Source organism: Gorilla gorilla, chromosome 5 (assembly GCF_029281585.2).
Source record: "Gorilla gorilla gorilla isolate KB3781 chromosome 5, NHGRI_mGorGor1-v2.1_pri, whole genome shotgun sequence".
Taxonomy (NCBI): Eukaryota; Metazoa; Chordata; class Mammalia; order Primates; family Hominidae; genus Gorilla; species Gorilla gorilla.
Genome location: NC_073229.2, coordinates 50,071,314 through 50,084,416, shown reverse-complemented (window position 1 = coordinate 50,084,416; position 13,103 = coordinate 50,071,314).

The following is a 13,103-nucleotide window of genomic DNA, read 5'->3' as shown; positions in this document are numbered from 1 at the left end:
TTGGAACGACTGTGGGATCACACGGGCTCAGACAAGCCAGGATGCAACCTTTGCAGAGTCAGCCTGATGCACATGGGAAGAAAAGGAGCAAAATCATATATTTTTAAAAATAAAGAAAAGGTGGCTGGAGTAGCAGAAATTGATTTCAGGGTAGGGAAATGATAGACTGTGGTACTATCAGGTCGTAAGTATTTGAGTTAACTTCCACACGAAGGCCTATAGATTCCTGACAGGCACCCTCAATTCAGGGTTTTGGGTCTTTATATATATATATGTGTGTGTGTGTGCATATATATATATATATATATATCTGTGTGTATATGTGTGTGTATACATATATACACACACATACATATGCAAATATATATGTGTGTATATATATGTATACACACACATATATACACATATATATACACACACACATATAGGAGAGTTATTAAATGTCAGCCATTAACTCAATTACAATAGAACAAAAAAGCAAGCAAATAGGATTGTTTTTAGAACTCAATTAAGTATTCTGACATGTTATTTTATGAGGTAAATGTATTTTCCAGGGAAATTATTGAAAAAAAGTAGAATAAGGAATGAATAGCTCTGTAAGGCGCTAAAACATACTATACATTTACTTTTAGAAATGCATTTGTTACTGATTTTTTTAATTAAATATGTTAATAAAACAGAGTCTAGAATTAGAAACAGAAAGAGTTGAGATTTAGTTTCAGTTTTTGTAAGTTGTATTCCAAACTCATTTCTTTCACTAAATAGATCCTGGATAAATAAAACTTGAAACATAAAGAGAAAATATAAAATTACCAAGACAGATGTTATTTCTAATACTGTCATCATCATTATAATTATGTTTGAAGACAAATAGACTTTCTAAACCCTTATGCGTTGCTGGTGGGAGTATATGAGTTTACAAATACCTGATAATTTGGCAATTTCTTAAATAGTTTAACATATGTTTGCCTTATGACCCAGCAATCTCATTCCTTGGAATCTACCTAAAAGACATAAAAACGTATGTCCTCACAAAGATATATGTTAGGGTTCAGAACAGCCTTAGCCATAGTAGGCCAAAACTGAAAACAATCCAGATATCCTTCAACTAGTAAATAGATAAACAAAATTCAACTACATCCAGGCAAGGCAATGTCATTCAACAATAAAAGGGGGCAAAACTAGACTCATCTGGCAGCGGAGATACCATGAACATCATGGTAGTTTTCCCAAAGCAAGTTTCCACCCTTGCACTCCGGATGATGAGACATTACTTAATGGGTACAATGCATGTGATTTGGGTGATGGATACTGTGGAAACACCGACTTCACCACTATGCAGTCTATGCAGGTAACAAAACTACACTTGTACCTTATAAATTTACACACATGAAAAAAGACAAAAAGAAATGAAAACACAAAATGATGATACATACTACAAAACTTGTGAACTTCAATAATGTTAGCTAAGTGAAAGAAATTGGACACAAAAGATTACATGTCATATGATTTCATTTACTTGAAATATCTAGAAAAGGTAAATTTATAGACACAAAAGCAGATCACTGGGTGCCTAGGGTTTGGGGTCTCAGTGGGACTTAACTATAAATAGAGAAATTTGGGACATGACAGAAATGTTCTAAAACTGGATTGTTGTGATAATTGCACAAATCTATTAATTTACTCAAATCATTCAATTTTACATATACAGTGAGTGAATTTTGTAGTATTCCAAACTGTAGCTGTGAACACAATGAGTGAATTTTGTAGTATGTAAATTATGCTTTAGTAAGCGTGTTAAAATAATTCTTTTTTAAAAAATAAGACTTTGTAAGCAAGATAAAATCCAAAAGATACAAATGAAAAAATATTTGAAGAAGATTACTGATTTATTTGCATGAAGAAAATAACAAAATTAAAAGAAGTATATGACGCTCAGGAAAAATTTGATCACGTAAGGCAGACAATGGGCTAACTTTCTTAGAAAAATTATTAACTGATCAATAAATAAATTCATGGAAATGCCATAGATAATTGGGCAAAGGATATAGACTCACTATAGAAGAGAATATTCTAATAGCCGATAAATATAAATATTTGCTCAAACTCACCAATGAACAGAAAAATCCAAATTCAAACAGCAATGTAATAAACTATTTCTCCCACTCCACAATTGACAAGTACAATAGTTTGTTTTAAAATCAAGATTCTAAGGGAATAGACTCTCTCATATTATTAGGATTTTGAGTTATGGCAGTGTAGTAGTGTCTATTAAAACTCAAAATACAGTTGTTACATGCTGATGAAAACAACAAAAATCCCATTCTAAACATCCATCTTAAAGAACAATCCTACATGAGCCCAAGGAGACATAAAATTGGTCGTTTGTTGAGCCACGGTTTGGAATAACAAAAACATTTCCAGATTCAAAAAGAAAAACTGATTAATTTGTCTTGATTATAAAAATTTTGTACATCCTAAAAACTATGCAGCATGTGAAGTGACAGCACACTGCAGGATGACATCTGGTTCTGTGTGGGGCACTGTGAGCATATATTCGTGTAACCCTGTGAGTAGTTTGGATAATACAGTATTTCCACTCTAGGTTGTTACAGTCTCAGTAAATTCTTCCTCATATATCCATGATGACATAAAAAAAATGTAACAGGGGAGAAAAGAAACATTCTCTACATTTAGATATAAGAAAGGTAAACTGTGGTATAGCCATACAAAGGAAAAATATTCAGGGCTTTAAGTAAATTATGTAGGACTATCAACATAGATTGGAAAAAATATTTAAAAATATTAAATATTAAAAATATTAAACCACAATGCCAGTGAGGAGGTGTAAAATTATAAAATTATAAGAATTATAATTATAAAATTATAAGATATAATAAATATCTTTATTATAAGAATTGTCACTATTACTCGGGAGGCTGAGGCAGGAGAATCACTTGAACCCGGGAGGCGGAGGTTGCAGTGAGCCCAGATCACGCCACTGCACTCCAGCCTGGCGACAGAGCTAGACTCCATCTCAAAAATAAAAAAAAAAAGAAAAAAATTACTGTTTCCTTATCTGTGAATTCATCCAACTAGAAGGAGGAGAAAGAAGTAGTGTGCCTGTATTTCTCACAGGGAAGAGAAGGGGTCTAGTATGACATCAAAATGAAAGAGTGCTGGAGCTTGAGCCCCTTCTTGCTTTCCAGGATCCAAACAGTGATCAGTTGCCAGAACCCTGGTTTATTCATATAAACCACGCTTATTTTTATCAGCAGCTACTGTGTACTGGGCTCCCTTCTAGGTTCAAATCATTCTATTTGAGTAAGATACAGTGGATTGGCCCCTACTCATGGAAGTTACACAATCATAGAGGAGATAGACAATAACCCAATAATCATTTAACAAAGAAGAAAATTTCAGAGAGTTATCGTGCACGGAAGAAAAGACATCAGGTTTGTGGAAAGAGAGAATTGGATCCACCCAACTTTGGTTCATATGCTTAGGCAGCTCTACCTGAGAAAGTGACATTCAGCTGAGACAACAAAATAAGTAGACACTCATGAAGATCTAAGGGACAAAAGTTCCAGGGAGACAAAATGTGGGGGAAATCCTGGTGTGGGAAATTATGTGCAGGGACAGAAAGAAGGCTAGAGGGGCTGACGTATAGGAAGCAAGAAAATGGAGAGGCAGAAGATGAGGTAGGATGAAGAGAGGAAGTCAGGAGCCTCATCATATTAGGCCCTGATGTTCTTAGTAAGAAATTTTAATTTTATTTAAACAGATATGGGAAGCTACTGCATGGTTACAAGGAGAGTCCATTTATATTCAATTTTTAAAACTAATTCTAGTTACTTTGTGGGGATTGAATTGCTGGGGTTCACAAGTGGTCAGGAAGACTATTTAGGAGCACAGCAGGGAATCCTCAGGGAAAACAGGCTCATGGCTTCCTGGTGTGCATTAGTGACAAAGACAGTGAAAAAGATGAAGTGGATAGACTCGGCATGTAATTTGCTTAGCCTGTTAATGGATTACTGTAAAGGGGATAGAACAATCAAGCTTATTTCTAAGGATTTTGTCTTGACAAATAAGCAGATGGTGGTGTTGTTTATTGAGACAGGGAAAATTGTGGGAGGAAATTATTTGAAGTGGGTGGTTGGAAATGATTTATTGACATTTATGTGGAACAATCAGAAGGTCAAGGGAATTTAAGAGACTCACGGTGAGTTCAGGGCTGGAGGTGTTTATGTTGACGGCATCAATACGTGTACTCTGTTAAATTCCAGGGAGTGGAAGAGGATACATAGGGTAATAGCTTGTGTGTAGAAAAAAGAAGAAGGCACAGGCCAGCAAAAGGGACTGAGAGGGAGCCCCAGGGATGTTGGAGAAAAACCAAGAGAACACAATGCATGTAAGTCAAGGAAAATAGATTTTTTTCAAGAAGAAGGGAGAAGCCAATGAGTATCACAAAGTGGGTGAAGTGAGAATGTGAGAGAGAAGCAAGTGCTGGGTTTGCTGGAGTTGGTATTTGCAGTCAATGGAGTATCCAGGATGGAAAATGGATTGGACCATTTGAAGAGCAAATAGAAGTGAGGATGAGGTTAAGGTTGACTGTTCTGAGTAGAGAGCTTCAGGGAAGGACTACGCTCTGGGTTCAGGAAGCCAGCTGAATCTAAAGGAAAAGGCTAAAAAGGCTGAAGAGAAGCAGGAGGATCTGTGAACCAGAGATGCTCAGTCATCATTGGCAAGGAAATACGAGAGGGTCCCTGTGTGCAGTGGTGAATGTTCATGCAAAACATCACACAGCCAATATTTCACACAGCCCATATTTATTAGTGACTTAGAATATGCCAGCTACTACTCTAAGTCATGAGAATGGAGTGATGAATAAAATGAATCTGGTCTCCATCAGTACATGCCATATAACATTTTGCAGTGACTGTGTACCAGGCCTTTGATTTTCAGTATACAATTTCAATAATGATCCTATTTTATCTGTGGTGTTTAAAAACATATACATCTCTGGAATCTAAAATTGAGAAGATATAAGTAAAACCCAGTATCCCAAATGTAGTGCTAGAAATCAGATTGCAGTTTAAATCTGAGCATGTAGAAAGTCCCTTTCTCCTATGTCAGCAGATGCCTTTTGTGTGAGGTTTGTTTAGGTATACTGCATTATTAGACAGAAGCTAGTGTTTCTGCCCTATGTTTTCAGAATGACAATTCTTTATGAAACTAATAGAAGAACAGAAAACAATTGCAAAATCATGATGAAGATACTAATTGCTTTAGAATCAAGGAATAAGAAAAATAATGTGAGCTGCAGTTAAAGGGATCATAAAAAATTAAAATGAAAATATTTTTGAGTGTTTATTATGTGGTCAGTGCTAAGAAGTCATTATTTAATTTTACACTTAAAAATAATCCTGTGAAGATGATGCTATTATTAAATACATTTGATAGATTACAAAAAGGCTTTGGTTAGTAAAAATTGACCCAAGTAGAAGAGATCATGTTCCCATTCAGATTTTCTGATTCTAGAGATTGAGAGTCTGTCCATCATTAGTGAGTAGTGACCAGATTGTGTCTGAATTATTGACAGAATTCCTGATATTCATATGTATCAGGTTGTTTCTTGAAGTGGGAGCAGAGATGCAAGGGCTGCTAGTTCCAATGTCTAGGAGAAATTTTCATTCATTTTGCATTTATCATTTTAAAAGTTCTATATGTCTCTCCTGGGCATGTGTTGAAGAACACAAGGAAGTATTAACTCACTCCTTGTTCTGAGGTTTGACTAGCAAGTTGGCCTGAGGTTGCAAAATAAAATACAGGTTCCTAGTTAAATCTGAATTTCAGATACACACCATAATTTATTGGAAATCCAAATTTAAGTGGGCATCCTCTGGTTTTATTTGCCAAACCTTTTGACCCTAACTGGGACACATGAGCATGGATTACAGTGCTAGTCATGCAAACCACAGTGACAGCGACTTCACACATGTTTATTTTTTAACTTTCTCTCTGTAAAGAAAGTGCTTAGATAATTTAAGAATAAAAAGACAGACGTTTTTGATCCAGGGCATCGTTTCTAAAGGGCAAAGAGAGCTTTGCAAAGGTCGTGCTCAAAGTCTGGGGACCTGCTCATTTTTGCAAACTGTCTGTATGAGAATGTCATTTTCTTGGTTTCTCCCTTTCTGAGGGGAATTGACTACAAAACAGAGAGTTCTACCTCTGGCCAAGGCTGGAAATGTGATGCCTGCTAGTATTGTTGGGAGTGGGAGACTGAGAGAAATGAGTTAGTTGGGGCATTAAATGGGAATAAAATGGTTGTGGTTGTGATTCATTATTATAGATAATTAGTGGACCAGTGGCACAGAAATTAAGAAAGAAGATGCTATGGAAGATAAATGATATGATTTGACGACTGATTATAAAGGCAAGGAAATCAGTAAATCTTGGTTCTCCACAAGTTCATTTCCTGGAAACATAGCACTGTATTGGGACCAGAATTCTACAACATTTTCATTTTCTGTAGGACCAAGATTTTCAACAGATGTTTTTCAAAGTAATTCTCAGCTGCTCCATAACTAATAGTAGCTTGTTCAACACAGATTTTTTCAGATGGTTCACACCCATGGTTCTTACCCAGGGATAGTTCACCACCCCTCCCTTCCCTCCCATCACCCTTGGGGAACATGTGGCAATGTTTGGAGGAATTTTGGGTTGTCACAACAGGGATTTCTTCTGATATTTAATGAGTAGAAGCCAGGGACACTTCTAGAGAATCTGCAATGTACGCAACAGCCTCCATCACCAACAAAGAATTACCTGGTCCAAAATGTCAATAGTGCTGAGGTTGAGAGCACTGGTTTACACTGTGCTCTTTCTGAAAAGTCTAGACTCACATCTTTTTGTTTTGTTTTGTTTTGTTTTGTTTTGTTTTGTTTTTTTGAGATGGAGTCTCACTCTGTCACCCAGGCTGGAGTGCAGTGGCACAATCTCGGCTCACTGCCAGCTCTGCCTCCGGGTTCATGCGATTCTCCTGCCTCAGCCTCCCGAGTAGCTGGGACTACAGGTGCCTGACACTGCGCCTGGCTAATTTTTTTGTATTTTTTTAATAGAGACTGGTTTTCACCGTGTTAGCCAGGATGGTCTCGATCTTCTGACCTCATGATCTGCCCGCCTCAGCCTCCCAAATTGCTGGGATTACAGGCGAGAGCCACCATGCCTGGCCTAGACTCACATCTTTTATACTATCATCACCCAATTCACTTCTTTATGGTTAATTTTTGCTTGTTTCATTATAAATAACTAGACAGTTGCATAAATTCAACCACTTTCTTGTTGAATCCATTCAGTGTAGAGAGCCGGAGGCTGGAGAATCATGACCAACTCAAAATTTCCACCGAGGCAATATGATCAAACAGCAAACTGTTTATCATGAATACAGAGCAGGGGCAAACTCTCCTCTGTGCTGGCCACCAGAAGGTTTGCTGAGGGCAATCACTCCCTGGCGCTGAGCTCCTTCAGGTTATCTACTGGGACATCTAGAATCTATTGTTCAAGGAATGCAGTCTTGCAAGGCTGCTCTGGAGCAAGCAGCAGACCGACAACGACCCCCTTCTTGCTATCTCTTCTCAGTAAATACGAAGGAAGCTCAAGGCTCAGGGCCTTTGTTCACAAAGAGCAAGGTGCCCCTGACCCCTTCTTCCAAATATACTCTTTTGTCTTTATTTCCACGTTCATCCTCCTATGTTCAGTCCAACAGGGTCCATGGCATAGTGATGTTCAAACAGCGACAGGGCGACACCATAGTGGTTTCTAAACACAGGGACATGAGAATGTGAACAAAGAAGATCTGGTGGAGCAGAGGAACTGAATTTGACAAGACGAATGGGGACCCCGAGATGAGTCTGCTGGCAGCTGATATAAGGTCAGTGCCCTAAAGAGGTACTGGGAGCAATATAAGGTCAGTGCTCTAAAGAAGTATTGGGAATGGGAAGTTTTCTGAATCAGGGTAACGTGAGGCAGAATTTTTCTATTGAAGAAAAACATTATGTGCAGTTGCTTAAAGTTTTGTTGAAATAATCTGGTGCTCAGGTTAGATCTCAGACATTAACTACAATGCTGCAGGAGGTTATTATGCATAACCCATGGTTCCCACAGACAGGCACTCTTGATATGGAAAATTGGGACAGAGCAGAAGGATTAAAACAGGCTCAGTAAAAAGGTCTCAAAGTTGATCCTTCCGTTTTCTCCACTTGGAGTTTAGTCCATACTGTCCTTCTGCCATTATCTCCTTCTTATTCTGCTGGACAGCAGGAGTGATGTTCTGAGTCTAAAAATCTGAAAAAATCTGTTGTCCCACCCACAGCTCCAATTGAAAATAAAAAACAGGAGAAGGAGGATAAAAATTGGCCTATACCACCTCCTCCAATAGCAGAAACATCTGTACTGCCTCCTTCGGTAGCAGAAATAGAGACCCCAATACAGAGAATTTTACACTGTGCTGCCATAGCTGGAGAGCCCTTAGGACCTTGCACTTTTCCTATTTCTGTAAGGCCTGATCCAAATAATCCATAGCAGCTTATTCATGAACACACTCCACTAGAGTTTAAGTTGTTGAAGGAATTAAAAGGAGTGTGGTAAATAATGGTGTACAGAGCCTGTTCACTTTAGGATTGCTAGTATCTGTATTTGGTGCTGTGCGCCTTCTACCCTTCGATGTAAAGAATTTGGCTCACACTTGTTTGTCTCCTAGTGCATACCTGACATGGAATTTAAATTGGCAAGAAATGTGTGCAGACCAGGCTAGACGGAATTGTGTGGCTGGACACAGAGACATTACAGAGGACATGCTCTTAGGTAATGGCCCTTATTCAGACCTGGAACATCAAATGGCACTCCCACATGCCAGCAGTGTGCACAGGCTGCTAAATGTGACTGGGCCACAATTCCAGAAGAGGGAGTCCCAGTGCAATCCTTTTTACATATCATGCAAGGGTCGCAAGAACCTTATGCATAATTTCTTGCATGACTATAGAAGGCAATGAAGCATCAGATTTATCACACCGCTGCTGCAGAGATGCTAACCTTAACTCTAGCTTTTGAGAATGCAAATGCAGATTGTAAACGTGCATCGGCACCTGTGCGGTGTACAAAAAACTTGGGAAATTTTCTCAGAGCTTGTCAAAATGTGGGAACTGAGCTTCATCGCTCTACAATATTAGTGCAGGCAATGGCTAATTTAGCAGTTGACAAATCTAAAAGGAACCAAGGGTCAAACCCTAAAATAGGAAAATGTTATAACTGTGGAAAAACTGTACTTTTTTTTTTTTTTTTTGAGATGGAGTCTCGCTCTGTCATCCAGGCTGGAGTGCAGTGGTGCAACCTCGGCTCACTGCAAGCTCCTCCTCCCAGGTTCACGCCATTCTCCTGCCTCAGCCTCCCAAGTAGCTGGGACTACAGGCACCTGCCACTACGCCCAGCTAATTTTTTGTATTTGTTTAAGAGATGGGGTTTCACCATGTTAGCCAGGATGGTCTCGATCTCCTGACCTTGTAATCTGCCCACCTCGGCCTCCCAAAGTGCTTGGATTACAGGCATGAGCCACCATGTCCAGCCAAAACTGGACATTTTAAAAAGGAATTCCGCCAGATCTCAGGACAGAAAGGACATTACGATGCAGTGCCCCACCCAGCGGAAAAAAACACCAGGACTTTGTCCTCACTGTAACAAAGGAAATCACTAGGCTAATCAGTGCTGCTCAAAATTTCATCGAAACAGCATCCCCATGTCGGGAAACTAGAAGGGGGCCTGGACCCGGGCCCCTCAAACAATGAGGGCATTTCCAGTTCAGACCACAGTCCCACTTCAGGGATGGGTCTCAGGAAAAACATTGGTTCCTGGTGTTCCTCACCTCAGGAACACCAGGAAGTGCAGGATTAGATATCCCCACCAGAGAAAGAACTACATTAGTTGGAGGAGACAAACCTACCAAGGTTCCCACTGGCATTTGGGGATATTTACCAACAGGATACATAGGACTAATTTTAGGCAAAAGCCCCCTTAACTTGCAAGGCATGACTGTAGTCCCTGGAATAGTTGATTCCATTTATGAAGGAGAAATTCAAGTAGTTTTAATGTCGAAAATCTTTGCATTTTTGAACTGGGAGAATATATTGCTCGGTCGTTGCTTATTCCCTGCAAATTAAATCCTTCTCCATGAAAGGAGAAACGAGGAAATAAAGGGTTTGGGAGCACAACTACAAGGGAAGTCTATCTATCCCATCCCATAGCCCATAGGACTTATGGATAGAGGAGCTGAAGTGTCAGTAATATCCAGTAAGGACTGACCCCAGTATGGTCTCTCAGACTAACCTCCACATCCCTAGTGGGAGTAGGAGCAGCTAAAAGTGTTCAACAGAGTGCTGACATTTTACCTTGTCTTGGTCCAGATGGACAGCCATGTACTTTTCAGCCTTATATTGCAAATATGGCAATCAATTTATGGGCTCGAGACTTACTTACAGCATGGAATATGAGACTTACAAATGAAAACTTTGATAACCCAGAATTTAAAATGTTGAAGGACATGGGATATCAGAGTGGGAAAGGTTTAGGGAAATTCCTACGAGGAAAAGCTAACCCAATATCAATAACTGGAAAAAACAGATAGAAGAGGGCTAGGACGTCAGGATTTCTGATGGGGGTCATTGATATTTCTCCTCCACCCTCTGCCTTACCATTAGAATGGCCAGTGACAAACCCGTATGGGTGGATCAATGGCCCCTATCTCAGGAGAAGCTGACACAACTTCAGCAGCTAGTGTAAGAACAACTGGACACAGGACATATAGAGGAGTCAGTTAGCCCCCAGAATTCACCAGTGTTTGTTATTCCGAAAAAGTCTGGAAGGTGGTGACTGCTGCATGTTTGGAGTTAATGCACAAATTGAACCAATGGGTCCATTACAGCAAGGTTTGCCAACTCCAGTGGTCATTCCTAGAGATTGGCTTCTTGTAGTAATACATCTTAAGGATTGTTTCTTCACTATACCATTACACGAGAAGGATAAGCCTCGATTTGCCTTCTCTGTGCCTTCTGTTAATCAAAAAGAACCTGTTTCTTGCTATCAATGGGGAGTTTTACCCCAAGGCATGCTTAACAGTCCTACGTTATGTCAGCATTTTGTAGGACAGGCATTAAAGGAGCCTCGAAATATGTTTCCTACTGCTTACATCATTCATTTTATGGATGACATTCTTTTGGCCGCTCCTACAGATCAAATCTTACATCAGTTATTCCAAGAAACAAAGGAGGCTTTAACTAAATGGAATGTCAAAATAGCTCCAGAAAAGGTACAAACAACTTTGCCATACCATTACTTAGACAATATTGTTACTGAAAGAAGTGTACGGCCTCAAAAGTAGTTCTCCATAAAGACAGGTTACAGACTTTAGGCCGGCCGCGGTGGCTCACGCCTGTAATCCCAGCACTTTCGGAGGCCGAGGCAGGCAGATCACAAGGTCAGGAGATTGAGACCATCCTGGCGAACACGGTGAAACCCTGTTTCTACTAAAAATGCAAAAAAAATTAGCCAGGAGTTGTGACGGGCGCCTGTAGTCCCAGCTACCCAGGAGGCTGAGGCAGGAGAATGGCATGAACCTGGGGGGCTGAGCTTGCAGTGAACAGAGATCATGCCACTGCACTCCAGCCTGGGGGACAGAACGAGTCTCCATCTCAAAACAAACAAACAAACAAACAAAAGACAAATGAGTGCCTATGTGGTAGCATGTGAATTAATGCAGAACTTTATAAGCATAGTTGTATTCTGAAGTCCATTCTGAATCTTAGATGTTATATTTATATTAATAAAAAGCATAGTAATTATCTAAATGTATAATAATATGTTTAATATTACATAGTTACATCAACTGATGTAATTCATAGTTTTCCCTAGTGTTCTCTTTCCTGAATATTCTGAAATGTATTAGTTAGCAAAGTCGTCTTGTATCTTCCCTTATGATAAAACAAGAGAAACATAATATAAAGTGCTATAGCCTCAATCAAATGAGGAAATCATAATGGGAACCAAGAATGAGGGATTGAACACTCTTCACATAAAATATTCATTATTTTAAAACATAATGTAGCCAGGCACGATGGCTCACGCCTGTAACTCCAGCAGTTTGGGAGGCCGAGGCAGGAAGAACATGAAGTCAGGAGATCGAGACCATCTTGGCTAACACAGTGAAACCCATCTCCACTAAAAATACAAAAAATTAGCCAAGCATGGTGGTAAGTGCCTGTACTCAGAGTTACTTGGGAGGTTGAGGCAGGAGAATCTTTGAACTGAGGAGGCAGATGTTGCAGTGAGCTGAGATCGCTCCACTGCACTCCAGCCTGGGCAACAGAGACAGACTCCATCTCAAAAAAAAAAAAGAGTTGTTCTATGAACAGCTGACTTTCACAGTCTTCGATCGATCTCTCAGACCCATGAATACTTGGATTGCACAGTTGACCTTATCACATTGTTAGGGTAAATGCCATACAGAGGCACCTTCAGACCCTCCATTGCACATAGGTGGCCCCTGTTAGCCCCTTGCCTGTGTGTGTTCTGGAGGTGCCACTAAACCTGGGGGCAGCATCAGGAGACACACTTGAAAAAGATATTTTTACTCAGATTAAATTATTAACAAACTTTCAATTTCCTTTAACTGATTAAAGACATCCCTACCTGTAAACAGGTACGGATTAAGCTCTCTAGTCAATAGCTGTCACTGTCATATTATCAGATACCCGGGGCTGCTGTTCCTTCAGGCGTCCACAGAATCACAGCATTTTGTAGTATCGAAAGACCTGAAAGATCACAGTGCCTTCATTTCAACTGTGAGACATGAAATAATTTTCCCAAATCTACAACATTAAGATATGGTGCAATAAGGACCAGTTTAAATGTCTCCGGATTTACAACCATGTTCCTTCCATCTCCTTTACTCCTAAACACACTCACACACTCACTTCTGCAAACAGTTGTCTTGTCAAGTGGGAAATGAATGCTCTTACAAGGCTCAAACTTATGAACACATCACTGACCAGCAC